The following is a 19409-nucleotide window of genomic DNA, read 5'->3' as shown; positions in this document are numbered from 1 at the left end:
GTTGGCCGATTGCTATTTTAACGATGCAGCTACCTGAACATGTCCAACAAACGCTTCTCAGCAGAGGAAACTAACAAGAGCTGCTTGTTCACGCTGTAAAAGTATGCAAGCAGCTCATTTACAGGAACAGCAATGTTATTTTATTTTGCGTTGTGTTTATCGTTGATGTAAAAGTTGGGTTTGTGCACTGCTGTGTGTCCATATGTCCTTAATAAGTGGGAGTGTATGCATGATGAGAGCATGTGTCACGTCTGCGTTGCCAAGATAGCAATGGACATCTGACTGTTGACCTCTGTCTAGGTTGTATTCACTCAGTGGAGCACCTGTGTTTTCTGTTGCAAAGATAAACAAGCGAAACTCCAGAAATGTACCTGAACACACCTCATTTCATAACCAGACCACCACACCCATCAGTGTAGATATATTCACAAGGTGGAGTCTCTTCTTATCCTGGACACAGATTGGTTTATAGAAATACGTGTTCTTGGGTGTATCTTTTGTTGCCACTTCAGTAAGTTGCCTTTCCAGGTGACGTGTCGACTGCATGACCTACAGGACACAAAACCCGCATAACTAAACTGAAACGAAAGGGAGATTGCGCCTTCGCTGTGTTTCTGCTTCTAAATTAAGGAACAGTCTTTCTTTAAATATCAGACTTGCTGAATCTACATCATCCTTTATAAATCGTTTAAAACCTCCTTTTACTTTTTTGCTTTCGAGAAAGAATTGTTTTATTGTAAAGCACTGTGGCTCTGTCTTAGGAAAGCGTTTCTATAAATAAATATTACTTACTTACTTCCTGCTAACAGGTTTCAGCACAACACTTGTTCTTTTTTTCTATTCCTCTTCAAACAAAAAACAATTACTTAGATGAACAGCTTTGAACATCTCTGCTGTATTTTTTTTTCAGTCAGTTTATAAGGTAGAGTCACCTGGAATTCAGGCTTTCAGTTAACAGCTGTGCTGAAATGTAATTACTTAAATTTCTTGTAGAGTTGTAAAGTAGTGAAGAGGTAGAGTTACAGGTAAACAGTGACTAGTGCAGTTACAAAGACCAGTCAAAATGTTATGATAAAACTGGCTCTCATCAGGACTGCTCCAGGAATTCCCTCTGTTGTACAGGATAAGTTTAACTGCAATTTAACAAGCTCCCCAGATAAGAGAATCGAAATGCTTCTTCACAGAGTATTTTGTATTTTGGTTTGTTCAACACTGTTTTTAAGTTTCTACATGATTCCTTATGTGTTCCTTCATAATCTGATAGATCACTTCACCATTCATTTATAATGTAGAGAAAATATTTAAAAAATAAAAATATATAATGTTAAGCTGTGAGCAAACTTTTGACCGGTCTCAGAGAGAAGCATTTGTGACTATGTGAGTCCCCTGAGCTTTGTGAGTGTGTGAATGTGAGCTGGTCTCGTGGTGATGTAAACACTGTGTGTGTGTGTGTGTGTGTGTGTGTGTGTGTGTGTGTGTGTGTGTGATCAGCTGACTCCGGCGGGTAAAGCCGCTGAAAGCCTCTCACAGCTGAGCGAGGCGTAAACAGTCAGTGTGGGCTGGAGTCGACACATCTGGAGAGAGCTCATGACCTTCAGACTCAGAGTGACAGATCCAGATGTGGAGACTTTCGCATCGCTACACCCCAAACACACACACACACACACACACACACACACACACTCAGCCCCGCCCACTTCAGCCATGTCTGCCAATGTCTTTAGAGACTCCAGCCGTATTCTATTCATGCAGGTGTCTGTAGCTCTCTGATGAGAAGAGCAGGAGAGAGACAGAGAGAGAGAGAGAGAGAGAGAGAGAAGACAAAACCAACAATATAATCTATTACAACTACTTTCTAATATTATTGATGTATTGCTTATTATTACACGTTTATAAAGTCTCCACACTCTTATTTCCTTTTAGTTTAAATTATCCTGCATAATAATTATAATTGTTAATTCTGTAAATATTTCAAGTTCTGTTGTTGTAATTGTGTGTGTGTGTAATCTTTCTATTAATATCTTTCTTTATTTATTTATTTTTCTGTTTTCTGTTTTATGCTTTGGCAATAGTGGTGCTTGTTACACTAATGCCAATAAAGCACTGTTGAACTGAACTGAACTGAACAGAACAGAGAGGGAGACAGAGTGAAAGACAGAGAAAGACAGAGAGAGAGGGAGAGAATGAGAGAGACAGAGAGAGAATAAGAGACAGAGAGGGAGAGAAGGAGAGGGAGAAAAGGTGAGGGAGAGAGACAGTGAAAGAGAGAGAGAAAGACAGAGAGAGAAGGAGACAGAGTGAGAGAGAGACAGAGAGGGAGAGAAGGAGAGGGAGAGAGACAGTGAAAGAGAGAGAGAAAGACAGAGAGAGAAGGAGACAGAGTGAGAGAGAGACAGAGAGGGAGAGAAGGAGAGGGAGAGAGACAGTGAAAGAGAGAGAGAAGGAGACAGAGTGAGAGAGAGACAGAGAGGGAGAGAAGGAGAGGGAGAGAGACAGTGAAAGAGAGAGAAAGACAGAGAGAGCAGGAGACAGAGTGAGAGAGAGACAGGGAGAGAGAGATAGTAAGGGAGAGAAAGAGAGGGAGAGAGAGACAGAGTGAAAGAGAGAGAAAGACAGAGAGAGAAGGAGACAGAGTGAGATAGAGACAGAGAGGGAGAGAAAGAGAGGGAGAGACACAGTGAAAGAGAGAGAATGACAGAGAGAGAAGGAGAGGGAGACGGAGTGAGAGACAGACAGAGAGGGTGAGAGACAGTGAAAGAGAGAGAAAGACAGAGAGAGAGAGTAAGACGGAGTGAGAGAGAGACAGAGAGGGAGAGCAGGAAACAGAGTGAGAGAGAGACAGAGAGGGAGAAAAAGAGGGCGAGAGAGACAGAGTGAAAGAGAGAGAATGACAGATAGAGAAGGAGACAGAGTGAGAGAGAGAGGAAGACAGATAGAGAAGGAGACAGAGTGAGAGAGAGAGGAAGATGGAGTGAGAGAGAGAGAGAGAGAGAGAGAGAGGAGAGCAAGAGGGAGACAGTGAAAGAGAGAGAGAGAGAGAGAATCTCTCAGTTTAGTCTATTAAGTCTGTTAAGTCTATGAAAGCTCTTTAAATTAGCACACCATATTTTAGTTTTCAGAAACGCCGACACTGGCCTCACACAGTCCTCCATCATGGTAAAAAAATTTTATGGCCAAGGGGCTTCAAGAAGGACGTAGGACCATGACAGTTAGTATTTTTTGAAAAAAAGAAGTAGTTAAATATCTTTAAAACCGTACCAAAACGTAATATGATACAATTTAGAAACCCCAACCAGGCACCCTAGTAGTACAAGAGCAGTTCACCAAAAGTAGGGTGAATTAAGGGCAATTAAAGGGACATATTACATAGTTAGAATAGGTTTTACCAGCCATTTAATGGGTCTGTCACTTTTATTTCAGCTGAGTGTTTAAAACACATTAGTGTTAGCTTGTGCTAAATGTCAAAATAGGATCAAGCTAGTTCATCATTCTTAACTGTGATAGAAACACTAAACTGGTTATTTAAAAGTTTTTAAATCTCCCTTATCAGCTGACTTGCCACAGACAGATAGATAGATATAGATTCCTCCCTCAGACGAAGTCTTCTGGCTAATCCTGCTGTGTACTGTCTTAAGTTTTTTTAATCAGCAGACCGAAATGGTGTTTCTTCAACTGATCTAGTGGGTAGGTACGGGTGAGGATTGGTGACAGGGTGGTTCTATGCAGCCAACCAAACAGCTCAGGCATGAATGAATTTGTTTGGTGTTTGGAGTGTTTATAGAGGTAGTTGAGACGAAGCGGATGAAATAAAAGATTTTATAAAAGTTTTATTTTTATCCAAATAGTAAATTTAAGTGTCTAAACATTTCTTTTTTTTATAATTTTGTTTCTAATTTTTTCCCATTTTCTCCACAATTTACACAGCCAATTACCCAATCCACTTATTAGGACCCCCCTATCACTAGTCATGCCCCAACACACCAGGAGGGTGAAGACTAACACATGCCTCCTCCGATACATGTGAAGTCAGCCACCGCTTCTTTTCGAGCTGCTGCCGATGCTGTAGCATTACAGAGTAGCATCACAGCGCTAACGCTCGGAGGAAAGCGCAGCGACTCAGTTCTGATACATCAGCTCACAGACGCCCTGTGCTGCAGACATCACCGTAGGAGTGATGTGGGGAGAGAGCGCCATCTACTACTGTACCCACCCGGAGGGAGCAGGGCCAGTTGTGCTCCCTCTGAGCGCCGGCAGCTTGATGGCAAAGCTGCATGAGCGGGGGTTCGAACCTGCGACCTCCTGCTTATAGTGGCAGCGCTTTAGACCGCTGGACCACCCGGCGCGTGTCTAAACATTTCTGTTTGGCGATGTAGCTACAAGGCTAATATATCTTGGAATCTTATGCTTCTTCAATTAGCATACTGCAATATGCACACCATAATCATTATGCCTTCACCCTATGATGGGTTGTTAAAGGAGAATTTCAATAATTCTCATTATTAAAATGGTCCAACACCAGCAGCATCTTGAATCGAGGAATCAAGGTCTTTCTGAGACTCTGGCTTCCACTCCCAGTCTCTCTGGCTCGCTCTTTTTGCAGTTTGGTAGCTTCACAACCTCACAAAAATGCCAATTTGACAAGCCTGACAGACAGATTCACACAGTGCCAGAAGTTTATAGGCAGCAAGAGACATGCATCACTTCCTGGAGACAAAACTTGGAGGGCGAGAGGAACATTTGACGTCCAGACCCACTGTGAAGACCACACAGAGCTGTGTTGCTAAGATCTCAGCTGGGTGCTAATGGTGACGTTTCTCAGCTGTTTCTCTTCACTAATTCTCAGCAGCTCATTTCTGGAAGTGTGAGGTGTGAGGTGTAAGGTGGCTCCGGGCGTGAGGTAAAGTGTAGTGTTTTAAGAGTGAAGAGAGGAAGACGAGGAAAGGCCAGCCTTCATCAACACACACCTCACACTCGCCCAGAGAACATCAAACCTCCTCCAGCCTCGCTCTCGGCCTGGAGAGAGCTCTGCTTCCACTGTAATATTTGAAGGATCAGGTTTCGGTCACCAAATCCCGTCTGAGTTTCCCAGGAGGAAAGCAGAATTCCTTTCGGTTTTTGTCAGGATGCCTTTCCTTCACCTCCACCTCCCAAAACAGACTTTTCTTCTGTACTGTTTCTTCTATATCGCATCAGTTACCTCCATTACCTCCACTAGTGACTCACATACAGATGACTCTCTTTTAATTTCCAAATAAATTGTAAAATTTACTGATGATCCGTGATGGTTTGGAGAGACATGTGCAACATCTGCTGGTGTTGATCCACTGTGTTTTTTATTATCAAGTCTAAAGACAGTGCGGTTTTGTTTTCCCACAAAATCTTACAGCACTTCATGCTTTCCTCTGCTACTGACAACTTTTATGGCGATGCGGATTTCATTTTTCAGCAGGACTTGGCACACTTAGTCTTATATAATATTCTACACTCTAAAAAACAGAGGTACAATAAAAGTACTTTTTTGTACTCAAGGGTACACTCTTCATTATTGCACCCTCAAAGGTACAATATTGGTCTTTACAGGGTCAGATTTGTTCCCTCTGAAGTACAAAGTAATTTCTAACACCAATAAGTACAAAATTGTACCATTTATTCAGCCAAAAGGTTAAAAGTCAGCAGAGGTGGAAAGTAAGGAATTACATTTACTCACGTTACTGTAATTGAGTAGATTTTATGAGTAATTTGTAATTTTTAAAGTAGTTTTTAACATAGGTCATTTTAATTTTACTCTAGTAGATTTTGACACAAGTAATTTGATTCGCTACATTGGAAAACTCCCCGTTATTGAGTAAAAAATAAAATGCTGGAAAATAAAATAATTAAACCAATAAGGGACGTGATTTTTTCCTCACATCCACTCTAAACCCCTCCTCCCTCTGCCCGCTCCTCTGTGTTTTTTCATTTAAAACGATTATTTTTTTTTCTACATAAATAATTAAAAGTAACTATGTAACTTTTACTCAAATGACGACATTTTAAATTGAGTACTTTTTTTTACTTTTACCCGAGTACATTTTTAGATGGGTACTTTTACCTTTACTTGAGTAGAATTTTAGCAAATTAAAGGTACTTTTACTTAATTACAATTTTTCAGTACTTTTTTTTTTCACCACTAAAAGTCAGTGCAGTTTTTTTGTTTTCCCACAAAATCTTACAGCACTTCATGCTTCTTCCCTCTGCTACTGACAACTTTTATGGAGATGCAGATTTCATTTTCCAGCAGGACTTGGCACACTTAGTCTTATATAATATTCAAATTCAAATCTGAGATATTGATTTTTGGGTTTTTTCATTGGCTGTAAGCCATAATCATCAACAATTAAAGAAAAAAATAGATAATTCTGTGTGTGTAAAACATCTATATAATAAAAAATATATGAGTTTCACATTTTGAACTGAAAAACTGAAATAAATTAACTTTTCAATGATATTCAATGATATTCTTTTTTGAGATGGACTAGTAAAACAAATATACTGTACAGTCTACTGCCTGTAAAAGTATATGGAAAGAACTCGATATTGGACTTCCTGATTTTTTGGGGGTGTTAAAATCAACCAATTCATTCAGATGATCCAAAACATGCTTTCATGTTTTTCATATTAATTTAAAAAACCCACATCCCACACACAGCTGGATATCAGAGTCTGAGGCGGTGTCATTTCTGTTTCTAGTAGTTTTTAACAGTCTTGCTTCTGCACTGATATTTTACACTGCATTTATTGTTTCTTCTAAAATGTATAAAGAAGAATGATCTAAAATAACTTCAATCAGAAGCCAGACTCTCAATCAATTCATCTATCCATCCTTTTAATCACAATTGCCATTCCCTCATTGCATCCATCCATCCATTCATCCATCCACCCATCCATCCCTCTATCCTTTCAATCACAATTGCCATTCCCTCATTGTATCAATCCATTCATCCATTCTTTTAATCACAATTGCCATTCCCTCATTGCATCCATCCATCAATCCATCCTTTTAATCACAATTGCGATTCCATCATTGCATCAATCCATCCATCCATCCATACATCCATCAATCCATCCTTTCAGTCACAATTGCCATTCCATCCATCCATCCATCCATCCATCCATCCATCCATCCATCCTTTCAGTCACAATTACCATTCCCTCATTCCATCCATCCATTCATCCATCAATCCAATCACAATTGCCATTTCCTTATTCCATCCATCCTTTCAGTCACAATTACCATTCCCTCATTCCATCCATCCATCCATCCATCCATCCATCCATCCTTTTAATCACAATTGCCATTCCCTCATTGCATCCATCCATCCATCCATCCATCCATCCATCCATCCATCCATCAATCCAATCACAATTGCCATTTCCTTATTCCATCCATCCTTTCAGTCACAATTATATTCCCTCATTCCATCCATCCATCCATCCTTTCAATCACAATTGCCATTCCGTTATTGCATCCATCCATCCATCCATCCATCAATACATCCTTTCAATCACAATTGCCATTTCCTCATTGCATCCATCCATCCTTTCAGTCACAATTGCCATTCCCTTATTCCACCCATCCATCCATCCATTCATCCATAATTTTATCCATCATATACAGTATAATTGTGTCTATATAGGTATAATCTGTGTATAGCAGTTGGTCAGTATTGTTGAGCTGTATCATCTGTATAATCAGAGATATTAGTGTTTAATTCTTCACCTGTTCTGATCAGGGTCAGATGTATCACAGCTAATTGAATGTGAGCTCGGTTTAGTCATTTATCTGAGAGGGGATTAGTCTGTGGGTTGTAATGGAGTCTGGGTCTAAACAGAGGGCAGCAGTTTCTACATGCCGGGCCGGTCAGCGCGGGAAAAGGGGTGAAGGTGGGGGGCTCTAATGGGGTTCACAGAGAGCTGAGAGTGATACTGTGTCTCTCTCTTTCCATTTATCTCTCTATCAGACACACGAGCGTGAGCGCTCTTTCATCAGCCGGAGAGTTCAGGTCCAGGCCAGGCCATCAGCCCGGCTCTACAGAGGACAGTCAGTCTGAGAGTAAATATAGAGGCTGATGGACGCGAGCCAAGAGTCGCCGGCTTTTACAGACCAGAGGAGAAAAGAAAGAGAGAAAAAATGCATAAATCTAATGCTCCTGCTCAGACCTGCCACTGCAGGTATGCATGATAATACAGGATATTCTCAGAACCCTGTAAAATAGCTATTCACATGAAGACAATCCAGTTTCAATATTACAGTATGACCAATTCTCTTCTTGTTTCTACACTAAATATCCACTGATATCCCCATTTATGAGCAGTTCATACTTGTATAATAAGTACAGACTGTAGTTAGGACCCACACGAACAGTGACAGTTTCTTAATTAGGGCAATTGGGCACCACCCCACCACAGGGCAAGAAGGAGAAAAATGTTTTCAGCACATTAAACCAGTGTAAAACTAGCTGTGACTGTTTTGGACAGCCAGTCCTGCCTCTAAGTATCCCAGACCAGGAGGGCTAGTACTTGCATGATTGTTTGACATGCAAACCAGCTATTGGGCAAAGGCTTTCCCACCCATATTAAAAAAACAAGTTTTTGGACACAGCTCTATTTGCCAGTAGCATTTGCACTCCATCATTTAGACAACAGTTTTTGGACCTGTTTGGCAGTATTTACACTGCATTGCTGCATTCTAAGATTGCAGTGGCTTTAAATTCCTAACAGATATAAGGTGGCAATAAATATAAGGTAGTAATGGATTTAAGACACACCTGGAGTTAAAGGGGCACTAAACCCCCTGATTTTAGCTGACTCCACCCTCCAACCTGGATGATGTATGGGTTTAGGGGCAGGGAAGAAGGGAGAGCTGATAGGCTCTCCCTAGTGCCTCTGATAGCGGTAAAGAGAGGCAGATGGTTGGACGTCAGACGTTGTCAGCAGGGGGGCGGTATTATTGATTGACTGATCTGCATATTATCCATGCCTATAGCACAACGAAAGTGCGATGCAGTGGCAGAAATTACCACAATAAAAGCGTTTTTTTTAAAGGTTAGGAAATGTTTATAAAAATTATAAGTAGGACTGGTATGTTTTATTAATTCAAAGAAACACATTTCAGCTATTAATGGAAAAATATATGGTTTAGCACAGGGGTTACTAATAGGTGGCTCGCGGTCCGGGTCCGGACCGAGACGTTGTCCAATGCCGACCCAAACCGACAAACTACTTAGAAGGATTTCATTTTGACAGTGTTTATTTAAAGGAAACTTTAACTTTTCATGTTCACACTGCAGCGACGCAGCATCGCTCCCAATCACTTTCTCCTCCTTTCTCTCGCCGCTTTGGGGCGTGTCTCCTGAAAGAGCAAGCAGTTTATCTGCCACCAGCAAGAATGTGTAGAGTTGTAGTTCAATGCTGTATATGAACGAGGCGCTGTTCTTTTTTTATCGGCTGGTGAACCCCCAGCTAAAACATCCAGTTCAGAACCAGCTGGTCCACCATCTCTATTATTTTACAAAGGGGATCTTAAAGCACAAAAAAGCCTGAAAAAGCTGTAATCAGCCTCTCCTCTGTTTTCTCACTCTGTAGTTCAGCCTGTGTGTGGTGCTGAAGCCCTGTCCGCAAAGCGCTGATTGGCTACCGCCCAGCGAAACTCGCTTCTCATTTGCATAAAGTTAGAAATATCTCAACCTTTTGTCGCTCGCTTCGCCTCGTTCGCGCCTCGTTCCATAGAAAACAGTGGGAGGCGCCGCGTCGCTGCAGTGTGTGTTTAGCGGCGCAGTAAACGCACAGACCAATCACGTGTGGTGTAAGATCACCAAATGCTCTCCTTTGCCAATCCGATCTGTGCAGACCGCTGCCCCATCTAGTGAATTAGGACATGGCTGGGAGAAAACCCTTTATAAAGAGCCCGAGAACTGGCGGGAAAAACAGAACGGACGGAAAACTAAAGACACGCCGAGCGCGAGAGAGAGACAGGGGAGAAATGTACACAAAATCTGGCCAGAGAGGCATTTTATTATTTTTATATATTTTTTTTTTCATCATAGTTCAAAAAACCTCAGGGGTCAGATGTTTCATACACACACATTGGCGATGGTCCGGACCTTGGACTGACGACATTTTCTCCAACTGGACCATACTGAATTCTAATTAAATACCCCTGATATAGGACATTTGTAATTAAGCAATAATACACTCAAAGTCCATGCTATAACAATATTGACACTGTGTGTTTAATTTGTGTTTATACACAAATTAAGTTCATGCATAAATTAAAGCACTTTATAAACGTTACAAATGTTTTCAACATTATTAGCGCACTTTTCAAAGCCAACTTAAAGTTTGCTTAGGAACTTCATCTCATCTCATCTCATCTCATTGTCAACCGCTTTATCCGTGAAGGGTCGCGGTGGGGGGCTGGAGCCTATCCCAGCAGGCATCGGGCGGAAGGCAGGATACACCCTGGACAGGCCGCCAATCTGCTTAGGAACTTTCCTATTATATTTAGATCACATTCTGTTGAATAAATGTTGTCTAAAATGTGCTCAACTAAACCAATGCTAAAGCAACATGGTCTATAGACATGCTAGCATTTCTACAGCGTTTCTTTCACACTCAGGACTCGGATTGGACTCGAGTTCCCTGCTAATGCTCAGTCACACGTGTTTGGGTTAACAAGCACATTAGCCTGAGTATTGAGCCTGCAGTCCCGCAAGCCTAGCCACATGCTAAACAGCAGGCCCTGCTCAATAGGGCAAAGGAAGTGGCTAAACCCCTGTTTACTTAAAGTTTTAACTTGCTTAAGAAGGGCTGGCGCAGCCATTCAGTGCCACACTAACGCTCTGCGCCTGCTAATCGACTTTAGTCAGGAAAATCCCTCCATTTTCTTCTTTTTCTTTTTTTTTCCACCAGCAGCGCCATTCAGGAACTGTAAATCAGCATTCTGCTAACAGTGAAGACTCGCAGGCATGGGAAACGGATTGATAGACGAGGTTAGAGAGCGGGAAAGCGTGGAGCTGCGGAGTCTGAGGACTCTGCGGACTCTGCGGAGACGCTCTGCGCTATGTTAAATCAGATTTAACTCAATTAGGCAGCTTGTTAGCTGTTTTTTTTATTTTCAGTGTCACTCAAGCCAGGCCAAAAGCTCTGAACTCCAGGCTGGGCTAATTCATATTAGCGCCGATTCACATGACGTTCCACCGCTACAATGCTCACAGCTGTCGGGGTCAGCGGAGGCTGTTAGCGCTAATGCCATGTTTTGGGGAATGCTGGTCTTCCTGTGGGAGCTCGCTGATGGATGATGGTGGCTCTGGAGCGATGGGTCTCCAGTGGACTTGGACTTGTATAAAGTCTCTGAGGTCGTGACCTTCTGCAGCCTGTGTGACCTCTGGGTCGACTCTTTAACAGCAGGCTGATGGCCCACACACTTACATCAGCCTTCCTGAGAAAGAGCTGGAAAACCTATCGTGGCAAATCATTGTAGATGTACAGGGGTTGGACAATGAAACTGATACACTTATCATTTTGGTGTGGGAGGTTTCATGGCTGAATTGGAGCAGCCTGGTGGCCAATCTTTATTAATTAAGTGTGTAGGTTCAATTAGCAGGGTAAGAGCACAGTTCTGCTCTAAATATTGCAATGCACACAACATTATGGGAGACATACCAGAGTTCGAAAGAGGACAAATTGTTGGTGCACGTCTTGCTGGAGCATCTGTGACCAAGACAGCAAGTCTTTGTGATGCATCAAGAGCCACGGTATCCAGGGTAATGTCAGCATACCACCAAGAAGGACCAACCACATCCAACAGGATTAACTGTGGACGCTGTAAGAGGAAGCTGTCTGAAAGGGACGTTCGGGTGCTAACCCGGATTGTATCCAAAAACATAAAACCACGGCTGATCAAATCATGCAGAATTCCTCAAATGTGCACCTCAACTCTCCTGTTTCCACCAGAACTGTCCGTCGAGAAAATTTATTAAAGATTATTGTGGCCTAAAACCAGGTGCTTCAGTTTAATTTTCCAACCCCTGTATATACAGTACTGATCTTAAAATGTCTAGTTGTGTCTCTAGTATGAATGAACACCATGTGAGGAAAAAAAAGTGTTCACTTGTTTCTATTTAAACCTGTTTTAGATCAGTGAATTAGAGGTCTCTGTAGAAAGACAGTATTTGGCTCTTTCTCATTAATATACATACAAATACATGCAAATATATTGCCTCTGATTGGCCAACAGCACTGCAGCAGAGAACACCTACCTGCTGCCTTCCCCCACAGTCAATTTTACAGCTCTAAAACTCAAAAAGCAAAATGTTTTCAGAGGTACAGCTTTAGTTATAAAGGTACAGCACTGAGTGCTCGATAAAGTTAACCCCTAAACTTCACTCTTACGTCAGACTTGTTGATTAAGTCTTGGGCACATCGAAGCCCCAGAGTTGCTCTTTATCATAAAATCTGACGTAAACTGCTCTCGCTTTGACCGGTGTTCTGTCAAGTTGAGCTGCCTTGTCAAACCGTGCTTCCCTATTGTTTATGTAAGGTCTCATTAAAACGCAAAATCAACCGGAGATCCGATTTAAACCTACAGTTACTTACGCAAGATAGCTAAAGCTAACTAGCTCTGTAAACAGGAGCTAGTCCTGAGCCAAGGTGGGCGAGGCCATGAAGTCACAGGTTGACGTAGACACCTTAACATCTCTCTGATCAACTCGTATTTCTGAGGCTTTTCTTTTACTAGCTACTGCAGACAATGGACGCTGAGAAACAGTTTCATAAGCAGCATCATATACAACTAAGAGAGACTTATATTATTTCACAAAGAACAAGAAGAAGTGGATTTTAGCAGAATGAGACCTTTGATCTGGTTAATTGTGTCTAATCCCATTGGAGTTTAACTAAAACATAAAAATGTTAAATTTCCTATATTATTATTATTATTAAGTCTTGATACAGTCAATTTTTAACATCCACTGAAAAAAAAATGCATTAAGGCACTTGCTCAAGGCAAAATAAGTATCATTAAAGTATCGTCCAAAGTGTATTCATGTCAACTATGGGTAAAAAAACCCAGTTTGAGATCCCTAGTTACTGTAAATCAGACTGTTAAGCCTCTCTTTTTATTTCAGTGTATTGCGAGACGTTGCTCTATTGTCCAGAAAGCAGCTGCATCACCAGAGAACAATCCAGAACAACCTCCAGAGTGGCGGGAAACAAGCACAAGTACTTCACAGCACTTCTGTAGTAATGAATGTAGATTAGATGGAGTGTGAAGAGACACTTTGTTAAGCCACCTGAGCTGTGAAACCCTGGAATAAACACTCTGTTTCTCCAGGTGCAGAAGATCTCGGTTAGCACAGCTGCTGCATGCCGATCTACGGCTTTCTTTCATTAGCGAAGCCCACCCCGCCAAAACATCACGCCTCTACCAGTCATCAGAAAACTGATCCCACTGATTCACTCTCACATCTGAGATGTGTCAGATGATGAGGAGTTACAGTATGGAAATTTTTAACCTTCAAACTTTACTTAACATCAGAATCAAGCATCAGTTTTACCACGTTGAAGCCCCAGAGTCCGCTTTATATATAAAAAAAAACTTGTCAAACCGTGCTACCCTAGTGTATATCTAAGGCAGGGGTGCCCAAACTTTTTTTGTTGGGGGCCAGAAGGAGAAATATATTTGAAGTCACGGCCACAGACTCTGTAATAAAACACATAATTAAATATACCACTTTAAATAATACATTTTCCTGATTATTTCATTTACACACCATTTTACTTGACTTACTATCTTTATCTTTGACAGTGTTGTGTAAACTAAGATTTTTCAAATTGATGTTTCATTTCATGATGTCTCTTAATATTAAACGTTTAGAAATGCGCACTCTCTCCGCTTTTAGACTCTTTGGCCCGTTTTTCTGCGCTAGAAATGCGCACCCTCTCCACTTTTAGATTCTTTGCCCAGCTTTTCTGCACTAGAAATGCGCACTCTCTCCGTTTTTAGACTCTTTGGCCCGTTTTTCTGCGCTAGAAATGCGCACCCTCTCTGCTTTTAGACTCTTTGGCCCGTTTTTCTGCGCTAGAAATGCGCACCCTCTCTGCTTTTAGACTCTTTGGCCCGTTTTTCTGCGCTAGAAATGCGCACCCTCTCTGCTTTTAGACTCTTTGGCCTGTTTTTCTGCACTAGAAATGCGCACCCTCTCTGCTTTTAGACTCTTTGGCCTGTTTCTCTGCACTAGAAATGCGCACTCTCTCCGCTTTTAGACTCTTTGGCCCGTTTCCGCTCCAAAAAGGGAAACGGGCCGCAAATGGCCCGCGGGCCGTAATTTGGACACCCCTGATCTAAGGTCTTGGTAAAGCGCAGAACCAACCGGAGATCCAATTTAAATCTACAGTTACTTACACAAGATATCTAACACTAACTAGCTCTGTAGACAGAAGCTGTAAACAGAGTAAGCAGAACTGTTAGCTCCTCCTTAGCTATAGTCCCTAATGCTGTAGCTCGGGTTCAGCGCCACCTGTGGGCGGTCCTGAGCCGAGATGGGCGAGGCCATGAACTCACTGGTTGACGTCGGAGATCTAAAACAGCGAGAAACTCTGTGAACACAGAGTTTAAACCCAGTGTGATGCATGACACAGACCATCTATTGGGTGGCATATTGGGTACCGTATTATTTGCACTATAAGGGGCACTTAAAATCCTTTCCAGTGTGCCTTATAATCCGGTGTATGAATTTTATTGGTTGAGGTATTAAGAAAAAGTAAAGTCACCCTACTGAAGTACAGAGTTATAAGGGTGAGTTTTTTTTTTCAGTGAAGTTTCTCCAGCACTAAGGCTAGGTGCAGCAGCATTAGCATTAGCCGCTAACCACAGCACTAGCTATTTCGCCAATCAGAGGTTATATAGGTGTGTATTGGACTGTAGCCTGTGTGTATGCCATGTTAAAACAACCGGAGTATTCTGGGATGTCTTAATCTGAGTGAGCATGCATGACTGGGCCCTATTTTATCAATCTCTAGGCTGAATTCAGGACGTGTGAGTGTGTCTTTGCTATCATAACGACGGGAAAAGTTTGCACACCTTGCAAGGCTCGAAACACGTAAAAAGGCATGCACTAGTTCTCTTGATTAATCATGGGTGGGTTTCGGGCGTAACATGGAATAAACCAATCAGCATCATCGGTTACCAAGCTAAAATTCAGCTCCTTTTTTATAATATTTTTCTTATATAGACTTTTAGATCTTACTCTGATATCAGGACACACCTGAACATTGAGATTGAGAACTGCAGTAATCTGATTATGAACAGATTTTGAATGCATGTAGCTGCTAAACAAAAAATGCAAAATTAACTGTAAAAAATGACTGTTTTTTAAACATTTTTTAAGGTTTTTGTTTGACAGCCATTGCTACCAGACATTTTTTTACGTATTTCTTTTTAACAATTTATTCACAGAATATATTAGCATAACAACAGCAGAAAAGCTTTTGTTTTATTTTTAATAAAAGAATACTTTTTTTTATTTACAGTTAGTTTCTGCTTAAATTGCTAGTTAAAACAAAAACAAAAGAACATTTATGTATTGTACTTTTTTGTATTGTTTTTTTTTTTTTTTTTGCTTCATAAAATCACCATAAATTTCAATAAAATAAATAAACTTTGTATTTATGTCATTTTAATAGGATTTTCCAGAGAAAGATTTTACAGGAAAAATACTGTACTTTTTTATAGTATTCCAATTTTAGAAAAATAATATTATTGGACAAGTTTCCATGATATTTTATATGATCTGTGTCAAAGCTCTGACCCCATCTTTATCCAACTTTAAATCCAAACAGATAATCCAGCTTTTTACAGACTATAAACTGCTGTGCTGCTGACTGGAGCCGTCAGTCGTTTTTAAAAAAGGATCCATTCCTGGAGATCCTCCACATCCAGCGATTCCAAGCTGACTGGCAGGAATCCCGTCAGCTAAAGAATGGATTCTTACAGCTGGTGAGGAACATAAAATCCACGCTGTCTATTTACTGATGGTGGAAAGTCTTCTCTGGGGAGGACAGATGTAGCACTGTTTCTCCAGCACAGCAGTAGAGGCTTATTTTAGTTAATAAATCTATTTATTACATTCGGTATTGAAAATTAAAACTAAGAGACTACTTAAAAATGATGAGTTTCTTTGATTTTACCAAATTGAAAACCTCTGGAATATAATCAAGAGAAATATGGATGATCAGAAGCCATCAAACTGAACTGCTTGAATTTTTGCACCAGGAGTAAAGCAGCATAAAGTTATCCAAAAGCAGTGTGTAAGACTGGTGGAGGAGAACATGCCAAGATGCATAAAAACTTTGATTAAAAACCAGGGTTATTACACCAAATATTGATTTCTGAACTACCATTTCTCATTTTCTGCAAATAAATGCTCTAAATTACATGTTTATTTGGAATTTGGGAAAAATGTTGTCTGTAGTTTATAGAATAAAACAACAATGTTCATTTTACTCAAACATAAACCTATAAATAGCAAAATCAGAGAAACTGAAGCAGTCTCTTATTTTTTTCCAGAGCTGTAATTATCGGTCATAAAATTGTAAATCAGGTCAAAAATATGGTAACAAATGATGTCCATGCATCTTTCTGCAAAAAAAAAAAAAATGCACTAAGGTTGCACAGTGTGCATGGTGCTCCGGCATGGCTAAGATAGAAGGCTCGGGTGACTGTTGTCAGGGTTTTAATCAGTCAGTGGCGCACCTGTATTTTCCATTGCCAATAAATAAAAACTCACCAGAAATTTACCCATCAGCGTAGATTTTTTATTAAACCCTGATATGTTAAAGGTCTCCTTCTGCTAAAATTAACTTTAAGGGTTAATTTGACCTAGTACTCAGTGTTATATCTTTATAACTAAGGCTGTATCTCTGAAAACATTTTGTCCTTTGAGTTTTAGAGCTGTAAAATTGACTGTGTGGGGAAAGGGGGCAGGTAGGCGTTCTCTGCTGCAGTGCTGTTCATTTGAAATGAAATGAAATAAAACGATGGAATAAGACGTTTAACAGAGCAGGTGCAAGGCATGAAAATGGACGGTTGATGGGGTTTAAGATAGCAACAAGCATTGTGATGCTGGTAAGATAGGACCCAAAGTTTTATGCCTTGGACAGAAGAGTACAATACAATACAATAACTCCAACAAAAGCAAAATAAACTCTTTTTAATACTCTCGATTTGAGAAGGAACTATAAATGTGCCCACTTTTGTCCATATAGTAAACATACAGGGGTTGGACAATGAAACTGAAACACCTGCCATCATTTTAGTGTGGGAGGTTTCATGGCTAAATTAAAGCAGCCAATCTTCATTAATTGCACATTGCACCAAAAGAGGACAAATTGTTGGTGCACGTCTTGCTGGAGCATCTGTGACCAAGACAGAAAGTCTATGTGATGCATCAAGAGCCACGGTATCCAGGGTAATGTCAGCATACCACCAAGAAGCACCAACCACATCCAACAGGATTAACTGTGGATGCTGTAAGAGGAAGCTGTCTGAAAGGGATGTTCGGGTGCTAACCCGGATTGTATCCAAAAAACATAAAACCACGGCTGATCAAATCACGCAGAATTCAATGTGCACCTCAACTCTCCTGTTTCCACCAGAACTGTCCGTCACCACAATCAATTATTGTGCTCTAAAACCAGGTGTTTCAGTTTCACTGTCCAAACCCTGTATTAGTTTGCTTATCCTGTTTTTTGACCCACAAAAAAGCCCAAAGCCAGAGAAATAAAAAAGAAAGAAAGAGAGAAAGAAAGAGAGAGAGATTATAATAAAGTGGTGGTCGGGTGAGGAATGTGTGCCCATAGGGCGGGTGGCCTGCCGCAGGGTTAAGGGGCCGAGGGCTGAGGGTTAACACCCACCCAGCAGGTGAGCTGGAGGACTGTCTGGATTAATGCAGCTCTAAAAGCAAACCATGCAGAAGAACCGGAGGAGAACCGGCTCTCTGTGACCACAGGTTCCCAAAATTAACTACTTACTAAACTGTACTTTATCAAACTAAAGATAAAACTCATGAAAACCTGATGTTGTGAGCTTAAAAAATATATTTCAAATGTTGCTGGTAGACCTTGAGTGAGGTTAATCAATCAAATCAGATTAACTAGAACAGAATTCAGTGATTAATCACAATTAATTTCTCATTTTCTTCTTCTTAAGACTATGATTTAAATAATGTTAGCTGGCAAAATTATATTTGTATTAGTGTCAATCACTTCCAAAAATGAATTGTATTTCTAGCTCCATATTCCACATTTAACAGCTTGGAAAGGAAACGTGCCAGCAGCAGACTCTATCTATCTATCTATCTATCTATCTATCTATCTATCTATCTATCTATCTATCTATCCATCCATCCATCCATCCATCCATCCATCCATCCATCCATCCATCCATTGTGATGGAAGGTGTTTATTGAAATGATTCATAATCAATGACGTGTGATGATTCATAAACAATGACGACTATTAATGATATTACTTTTTGTTCTATGCGATGATAATGTGTACTGTGACCATTCTACCCTCAGTGAGCTTTTTTGAAATGCTGAGTAAGAGTTTTCTCTATCTGGCTATGTGTATGTGTTAAGGAATGCACGTCACAGTTGTTCTACAAATTCTGGCGCCAGGGTCATCTTCCTTTCTGCTTGCAATGTTTTGAGAACCAGCCTGATATGCTCACTAAGGGATTATGTCATATCACATGTCAGAAGAAGTTGACGTGTCACAATGGTGGCACTGTGCCCATAATTGGGAAGTAAGGGATGGGAGGATCTAAAAGGTATAAAGAGAGCTTGGCACCTCTTGCAAGGGAGGAGTTCACTCTGTATTCATTACGTGTGTCTTCTCAATAAATCTTGTTACTCATTCTGATCAAGACTCAGAGACTCTGAATATTTCTTTCTTCCTGTCATTATTTTTCCACCACAATTTGGCGTCACGGAACAGGATGAGCATGGTCTTGCGGCGGAGGGGGAGAGACTAGCACCTACCGAGGACGCTCTCCAGCAAAACAGCTGGGCCCCAGAAGCAAGGGAAAATTCCACAGAATAAAGGACAAGTACCGCGGGGGTAAGTGCGGCCTCTCCCCCCCATTCGCAAATCCAGGCCTCATCGACAAACATTGGTGGTGAGTGACAGGTTAACTAATTTACTCATTAAGGAAATTTTAAATGTAAACAATTGTTCTTAAATTAATTTACTCCCCTCCATCCTTCCTTCAGCACTCCGCCCTGGACAGTGAATAGTTACATGACGGTGTACAAGACTAGCCTGGTCGTGAGGCCTTTATTGATGTATGTAAATATATCTTTAAAGTAAAG

The 19409-nt window shown here is 40.9% G+C and overlaps 1 protein-coding gene across 2 annotated transcripts in view; it reads right to left on the bottom strand.

Moving 5' to 3' along the window:
• The window catches only part of LOC103033885 (EMILIN-3), a 46099-nt gene that overhangs the window by 15099 nt on the left and 11591 nt on the right, over positions 1–19409 (bottom strand). The gene's annotated exons all lie outside the window — the stretch shown is intronic.

Source organism: Astyanax mexicanus, chromosome 13 (genome assembly GCF_023375975.1).
Source record: "Astyanax mexicanus isolate ESR-SI-001 chromosome 13, AstMex3_surface, whole genome shotgun sequence".
Classification (NCBI taxonomy): Eukaryota; Metazoa; Chordata; class Actinopteri; order Characiformes; family Acestrorhamphidae; genus Astyanax; species Astyanax mexicanus.
Note: the sequence above shows the minus strand (reverse complement) of the source record. Positions and strands in the feature narration are given on the sequence as shown.